Here is an 8,057-nt window from a genome sequence, read left to right as displayed (position 1 = left end):
CCAAGATCTCTTTCTGCCACTGTGCTTTCAAGAAGGGAGTTCCCCAGCCTATAGGTATGCTGCTGGTTCTTCCTGCCCAAGTGCAGTTCCCTGCACTCGTCAGTATTGAATTCCATCCTATTCACATTCGCCTACCCCTGTAACCTGTCCAGGTCCAGCTGTATCCTGTTCCTCCCTTCTAGCATGCCCACCTCACCCCAAATCTTGGTGGTGTCAGCAAATTTGAACAGGGTGCTTTTCACCCCCTCATCCAAATCTCTGATAAAGAAATTGAACAGTACGGGCCCGAGGACCGAGCCCTAGGGGACTCCACTGCCCACTTCTCTCCAAGTCGAATATGACCCATCCACCACCACTCTCTGAGTGCGGCCCCCTAGCCAATTTGCAACCCATCTGACTGTGTAGGCATCAATGCCACAGTCACCTAGCTTTTTAATGAGAATGGGGTGGGAGACAGTGTCAAAGGCCTTCCTGAAGTCCAGGTTACCATGGGGTGGGCAGCTGATGGGGTTGTGCATCCCATCCAGGGTCCTGATGGACTGGGGGGAGCCAAGGGCACAGAACCTGCCGTCACCTCCAGGGGATCATGAACGCAGAGCACAGTATGCCCCTGGAGGGCACCTCAGACCTCTAGGGTGGCTTCCCTGGTAGTCAACTTGCCCGTGCCAAAGAGGTGGTCAGCATAACACAGGCAAGCAGGCATGGCCAGCTTGAGCAGGGCAATGGCCAGCTGGGTGTCTGTGGGGAGGGGCAACCACATGGTGGTGGCCTGCCACTCCAGGTTCAGGCAGAGTTGATCAAGGAACTCCTGGAAGGTGGCCTGGGTCATTCAAAAGGACTCCAGCCACTGCTCATCATCCCAGGTGTAGTAGATGATGTGCAGCCACCAGTCCTGGAGCTTGTGGATGACACCAGTATTATGACCAGTAACAGTGTCCACGTGCGCATCATCAGTATCCCTGTTGGAGCCTGGGTGGCAGCCCAGGGGCTGGGCAGGGGGCCTCAGACACAGCAGTGAGCCTGGCTATGCAGTTGTGCAGCATGTGGGGGCAGGCAGAGCTGAGACTGACCTGGCCAGGCAGTAGTTGCCGTGGTGGCAAGCAGGAGCCCAGGGCATGGGTCATCACTCCTGGGGCCTAGGTGTGGAGCAACCATTGTACAGTGGGCACAGGCTTCGGTGACAGAGTTGGAGAGGGTTGTGTCAGCATGCTGCAGACTGCTCCAGGCCAGAAACGCAGATGGCCAGGGAGTACCATGCAGCGCGGGCTTTTAAAGAGGGCCCCTGGCCCCAGGCAGCTGTGGCCAGATCCTCCAGCTTCCCTTGGCTGCTGCAGGGGGCATGAGAGCCAGGGGGTGGCCCAATGGGCACTTGCACCAGGCACAAGAGCCCTGACCTCCCCACCTGCAGCTGCTGCCAGTAGGCAGTGGGGGCTGCACACCATGCACACCTACACCGCCCACCCTCACACCCACACCCTACCCCCACTGACATTTGCATATACCCCAAAGTACCCTATGCCTCTACACAGCCACACCCACTCACAACCCTCCCACAGACCATCATACCCTACCACACACACACGTGCGCGCACACACACACAATATCAAAGAGTGACACTTTATTTTTGAGTTTATTATGCAATCCCTTCTATATACAGTACACAGTCTCAAGGCATGACAAATATTTTTTGTAATAAAATTAAAATATAGTAGGTGCTTGACTTCTAGTGCATGATTTTTTTTTTTCTGGTTCTAAGATGGCAACCCCCCCCTTCCCAAAATGAGTATGGGGGATGGGGCAGCAAGGGGAGGGACTTCTGGTGGCAAAGATCAGGGGTTAGGGGTCCCAATGTGGTGACCAGGAGGCAGAGCTGTCAAGGGGCAGGGCTACCTATGCAGCCCCTGACAGCTCACCAAAATGTGTTAAGTGCCCCCTCCTTCACTATAGCCATTCCCACTGTTGCAATCTTGTTCCATCTGACAAAGCCCATACTTCAAGTAAGTCCTTAAAACTGTAAAACCGCAATTAGCAACTGTTTAAAAAAAATCAGCACATCTTTTAGCAAAGTAGCCTAGTATGGAGAAAGTAGAAGATTCATATTATAGATGTCTGTCTGCTGAGGTGGAGTTTGAATCTGTCTCCCATAAAGTGCCTTAACTAGAAAGCCATGGCCTAGAAACTTACCTACTGGGCAGCTAAGAAAGGAAATGATGTAAGGCCGGAATAAATGCATGCTAGTGAGAGAGTGTGGCTCATTGTCTTAGGGAAATGAGCTCTCTTCAGTTCTGGTCTGTGCTGCTTTTTAGCTGCTTAATGTGTTTGTATTTATCAAACACGTGTATGTGTTTTCTCTTGAGGAAGCGAGTGGTTTGTCTGGTTTACTTTGAAAGACAATATGAGACTTTTCTTACAAATATAAATCAATCTGGATTATAAAAACAGAAGAAATTTGGAACTCAGTGTCAGTAAAAAAAGGATGGAAAAGGATTGTTCTAGTGATGACTATGACTTTGTTGAAGAGGATGTGCTGTCAGAGCCATCTCTGATGGAAGAAACTATTTCAAGTTTTGGAAGCAAACTCAATCAAGTCAGATGGACCATGCTTATTAGTGTGCTCCAGCCAGCACTCACATCTTGTGTATCAGCATCCTCATGCTTCAAAATCGTGGTGGGCAGGGTGCTTTAACTAAAGCTTATTTGACAAGCTTTAGTTAAAGTGCCCTCACTGCCATTTTGAAGTGCGGGGATGCTGATTCATGAGACACTGGGTGCTTTAATTAGAGTGGCTCTTGGAGATACTAATTAAAGCATCCCCTCCCCCTCAGCCCCTGAAGCACATGTAAAAACACCCCTAGACTCGGTCTCAATGACTGGGAGTTTAGGATAGTGCAGTGAACTATGAAAACCCCCATGTGTCCTGAAACATTGCATAGAAAAAATGTTCATGGACAATCACTTTTGGATACACTGCTCTAGTCACCAACTACAGAAATGATCCCTGAAAGTACAGTCTACAAGGAAAAGCACACTCTTAAGATCCTGTCCACAAAAGCAAGACATCTCTGACACCAGCTCATTCAACATCACATCCATCTAGTACTTGTATAGTTTGGGCAGCATTCTACTTCTTATGTGCACATAGCCATTCTACTTCCAGATAGGTATGTGATGAGCATTGTGTGTGTACCTGGGCATTAGATCCAGAAATAAAACAGAGGACAGGCCCTACGAGGAGAGACTGAAGGACCTGAACCTGTTCAGCCTCAGCAAGAGGAGGCTGAGGGGGGACCTGGTGGCTGCCTACAAGCTCATCAGGGGGGATCAACAGCAAATAGGCAGAGCTCTTTTCTCCCCAGCACCACCTGGGGTGACGAGGAACAATGGTCATAAGCTGATGGAGAATAGGTTTAGGTTGGAGATCAGAAGGCAATATTTTACAGTTAGGGTGGCCAAAATCTGGAACCAACTTCCCAGGGAGGTGGTCCTCGCCCCTACCTTGGGCAAATTCAAGAGGAGGTTGGACGATCACCTGTCTGGGGTCTTGTGAACCCAGCATTCATTCCTGCCTGTGGCAGGGGGTCAGGCTAGATGATCTGTTCAGGTCCCTCCTGACCTTAGCTACTATGAAACTATGAGGAGGAGGGTGGCCTCCATCCTGGTCAGATAGACAGCCAGCTTAGCTAGAGTCAGGAGGAGGTCAGGAGGTTGACAGAAGGTCCCAGGACTTGGGGGGGCCATGGTGCATTGTTTATGCACTTGGGCGTGCATAAACAAGAAGGTGTGGGCAGCAGGGCAGCCAGAACTTCATCCAAAGATTCTTGAGGAGGCAGTGAAGAGGCTGCAACCTGATACACACTGATTACAGAAGGGGCAGGTGTCAGGGGTGTCTGAAATGCATCAGATATACACTTGTGGCAATAGCTTCATGGAGGAGCTACCAGCTGAAGGCTTCAGTGGCTCATGGGATGAGGGTGGAATACTGGCTTGTCCGTTGGGAACCCACGCCCTTATCAAGGGTGTTCCACCACTTGGTGCTGGGCATGATGCAAGGATGGGATTGTGGAGCATATGGACCACTACTGTGTGTAGCTGGTGGCAATGGGCTGTTTGGAAGCAGACTGGTGAGTAGCCAGGATATCAAGCAAGGAGCCACGTCTAAGGAAAAGCTGGGTTAGGAAGCCGAAAGGTCAGGCAGAGCATGGAGTCAGAGGGCAAACTGGGTTAGTGAGCCAAAGTAGAGAGCAGCATAAAGAACAACAGGACAGCCTGGATAGGGGCTGAACCCTGTCACCCAGACACTTCCCTGTTCCCTGGGAAGGGGTGATGGGTCAGCTGACCCTGGCCAGCCACTCCAGTGGCATGCAGGTTTCTGGCCAACTGTTTCCAGCCTGGATGGTCAGCTGGGAGGTGGCAGATTAGGATGAGTAGGTGTGCTCGACAAGCCATAACCCTGGGTCTGAGGCCACAGCCTGACAGCCATACATCTTGTGACTGCCTGGTTCCACAAATCTCTCTTCTGACTGCTGAACAAGTCTGCTTCAGAAGGAGCACCAGAGAAAGCTCTCAATAGAAAGTCTCATAGTTTCATAGTTATTAGGGGCTGGAAGGGACCTTACAGATCATTGGGTCCAGCTCCCCTGCACTTGGACAGGAAAGACTGCTGGGATCAGATGATCCCAGCAAGATGGGCATCACAATGTTTTTTGAAGATTGCCAGGGTGGATGACTATACCACATCTGTGGGGAGTCTGTTTCAAACCCTCGGCACTCGACTTGTAAAGAAATTTTTCCTTATGCCTAGCCTGAAGTGATTTTCAATCAATTTGTGCCCGTTATTTCTTGTCTTTCCCTGGGGGGCCTTAGTGAATAGATGTTTCCCCAAGCCCTGATGTATGTCAGGTATAAACAGCTGGTTACTAAAACAATCAGTAACCCATCTGTTTTTCAAGCATCACTCAGTGAAGCTTGAACCAGTTGACGTTCCCAGGTGTTTGTTGGAGCTTGCAGATGGGCAGAGTTCTGAGCACGATCAATGGAGAGATTCCAGGAAGAAAAGGAGTGGAACTGGTGCAGCTTTTGGATTCAAGCACCAGTACAGAAACTTGAGCTTTGGATAGGGGTTTTGGAGAGAACTAACAATGGCTTGAGGGAGAACAATAGGTTTGTTTATGGGTAAACAATGGCTCATATGGTGGATAATAGGAACTGATCACTCCTGGCTATGGGTGGCATTACCCTGAGGGAGGTCACAATACAGAGAGGCAGATTCAGTGTTATGGATACCAATAGAGGAGTCATTACTTGAATTGGTCTGATAAATACTGAGCTGTCTGTGTGTAAATGTGGGTTGATTAGCATTTGGAGGAAGGATTCCCCATCTTGCAGTGCTGCCCTGCTTTTCTGATCCCAGAATTCAGTGCGGTTCTTGCCTTGGAATCTCTGTTCTCCATCCTGAATGCTAACGAAGGTGCACGCCTGTCCCATCTCCCATTTAAATGAGTTGTCATCTGGTTCCATCTCTGATGCAAATAAGACCAGGGAAGTTGTTTCACTCCTATCAACTTTGTCTGGAGAGGTTTAGGTGCATCTCCAACTGCATCTTCCTTGTCTTTTTTAAGTCCTTCCTCTAATCAGTTCTTGTTCAGGCAGAGGTGGGGAGGGACAGTGTTCTTTGTGAGTCAGACAGGCTGCATAATGTGCCAGGGTTCCCCAAGAACACAGAGCTGATGGGTAATACCCCCCACTCCCCCCGCCCGCCAGCACTGCCGAGGCCACCTGTGGGCGGTCCCCACTCAGCCTGCCCTTGCCACTGATGTCACTGTGGCCACCTGTGGGTGGTCCCTGCCTGCCGCCGCCACACCCCTGCCACTGACATTGCTGCTGCCTGAGGGCAGTTGCCATGCCCCACCAGCCTCCGGGGGCATGCGTCGTTCATGCATTCAGTTTCCACTCTTCTTACCCGCCTTGGTTCAGAAGGTGTGTCTACTGTACACTTCCATCCCTAATATCCTGAGGGTAATATTTTTCTTTGCTGGTGCCCATTTCTCTATGTCAGCCAACCTCAAACTTTCATTGACTCCAGTGGGAATAGGAGGAAGCCCATTGTCGCTACATGCCACCTGCCCCCCTTTCCCTATTGAATGAAGATTTCTTCCTTTCCCTTTCTATGTTCCTCCTTTCCTGTGTTTACCCTTTTTCTTTAAGAAGACATATTCTCTGTGGTGTAAAGGTGCTGACAGGAATGCAGCATCTCTAAATCAACTATTAGATCTTCAGAGTAACTGTCAATAAATGGTAGTTCTTTTTAATCCAGACAGTAACTCTGGGTGACTGTCATTAGTTGCAAAGAAGAGATATTCTTTTTGGGTCAGTGGAAGATTTCTTGCATAATTTCAGTTATTAAAAAGATGTTTATCATGCCGCAAATGTAACATTTGCTAGGACCCTTAGTCTTCCTATTGATTAAATGTTTATTAGGTATCTCCATGAATTAAGTGTGAAAAAAGACAAACAAAGAGTTTTGAACAAAAAATCCCTGGCTTCTCAATTAGTCAGCTTTCACTCTCTTACAATGCCTTTATTTCACCAGTAGTGCAGGGTGAATAAAACCTGGAACTGTAATATAAAAACAGTGCTAAACACATGTTGTCTGTTACTTGGGCTGGGTTGCAAGGCAGTGCTTCAGTCCATTGTTAGTCATTAAATCAGGTATTTCAGCCACAGGATTTTTTTTTTTTAATAATGTTCCATATTTGTATCAGGATATCAGCAAATATTTCATGATTCTTTTTGTTCTCAGGGCAATTAAGTCAACTGGACAGACCACTGTCAGCAAATTGAAAGAATGTGTGCCAGAAGAACTGTGAACATTCTGCTTCTTCTATCATTAAAGCTATGCAGCTTGAAAATGATGTACTTCAAAAAGCGATCCTTTGCAGGAGGCAGAAGAGAGTCATCAAAGAGTATGGTAGAGTACTGAACTAGAAAAAAGATTAATCCAAGGGCCTCATTAACTCGATGATTTCTATTTCCTAAACACAAATAAAGATCTGCTTTAGTTTAAAATCTTAAACAGTGGATGCAGGTGTGTCTTAATACTGCTTAAATTGTCCTTCTCAGGGTTATTTTTCCACGTGTTTTCTTGAGATACCTTGATTGCAGCAATAGGGAAAACTATGTTTTCAATGTTTACCCAATGCAGTCATAGTCACCAGGACTCGTGGTAGAGGTGATATATTTTATTAGACTACATTTTTGCAACAACAACAAAAAATTAATTGCAAGCTTTCAGGCACAAACACCCTTCTTCAGGCATCGGAGAAAAGATTGTCACTAAGTACTTATGAGTTGATCTAACTTCCATTGTAATCAGTTGATTTATTACTTAGCTCTTATTTTTATTGCCCTGGGCACAAGGCTAGGGGTCAGGGGATACTAAATTCTTCAAGGCTTCTTCCTAGACAGGAAGAAGGGGAGGAGCAGGTTGCAACTGCTTAGAGGAGGAATAGTGTGAGAGGTATCATGTATTTGGACTTTCAAAAAGCCTTTGACCTGGTGTCCCATGATGTCCTCATGGAAAAATTGGTCAACTGTGGCCTCAACTACCCTACAGTCCGATGCCTGGGGAACTGGCTCTGAAGCTAGACCCAGAGAGTGGTAGTTGATGGAACAGAATCAACATGGCACTCAGTGACCGGTGGTGTCCCCCAAGGCTCCATTCTCAGACCTGTACTCTTTTATGTCTTTATAAATAATCTGGACTCTGGTGTCAGAAGCAGACTGGCTAAGTTTGCTGACAACACCAAAGTTTGGGAAGTGTGTCCACACTTTAGGATAGGCTGGTGATCCAGGCCGAATTCGAGAGGCTTGCAAGGTGGGCGGATGAAAACCTGATGACATTCAGTACAGAGAAATGCAAGGTGCTGCACCTTGGGGGAAAAAAAACCTGCATCACACTTATAGGCTCAGCAGTGCTACACTCACTAGCACCACAGCTGAAAGAGACTTGGGGGTTATGATTGACCACAAGATGAACATGAGCCACCAATGCGATCCT

The 8,057-nt window shown here is 47.8% G+C and overlaps 1 long non-coding RNA gene and 1 pseudogene across 1 annotated transcript in view; one reads left to right on the top strand and one right to left on the bottom strand.

The window, feature by feature from the left end:
• LOC112548899 overlaps positions 1–7,073 on the top strand; it is a 26,884-nt gene extending 19,811 nt beyond the window's left edge. Inside the window, exon 3 of the long non-coding RNA XR_003092403.1 lies at positions 6,801–7,073. This is a non-coding gene — a long non-coding RNA (uncharacterized LOC112548899). The remainder of the gene's footprint in view (positions 1–6,800) is intronic.
• Positions 2,924–3,015, bottom strand: LOC112548900 (annotated as a pseudogene).
• Positions 7,074–8,057: the final 984 nt, after the last annotated feature.

This window comes from Alligator sinensis, unplaced genomic scaffold (assembly GCF_000455745.1).
Source record: "Alligator sinensis unplaced genomic scaffold, ASM45574v1 scaffold1816_1, whole genome shotgun sequence".
In the NCBI taxonomy this organism is placed as follows: domain Eukaryota; kingdom Metazoa; phylum Chordata; order Crocodylia; family Alligatoridae; genus Alligator; species Alligator sinensis.
Note: the sequence above shows the minus strand (reverse complement) of the source record. Positions and strands in the feature narration are given on the sequence as shown.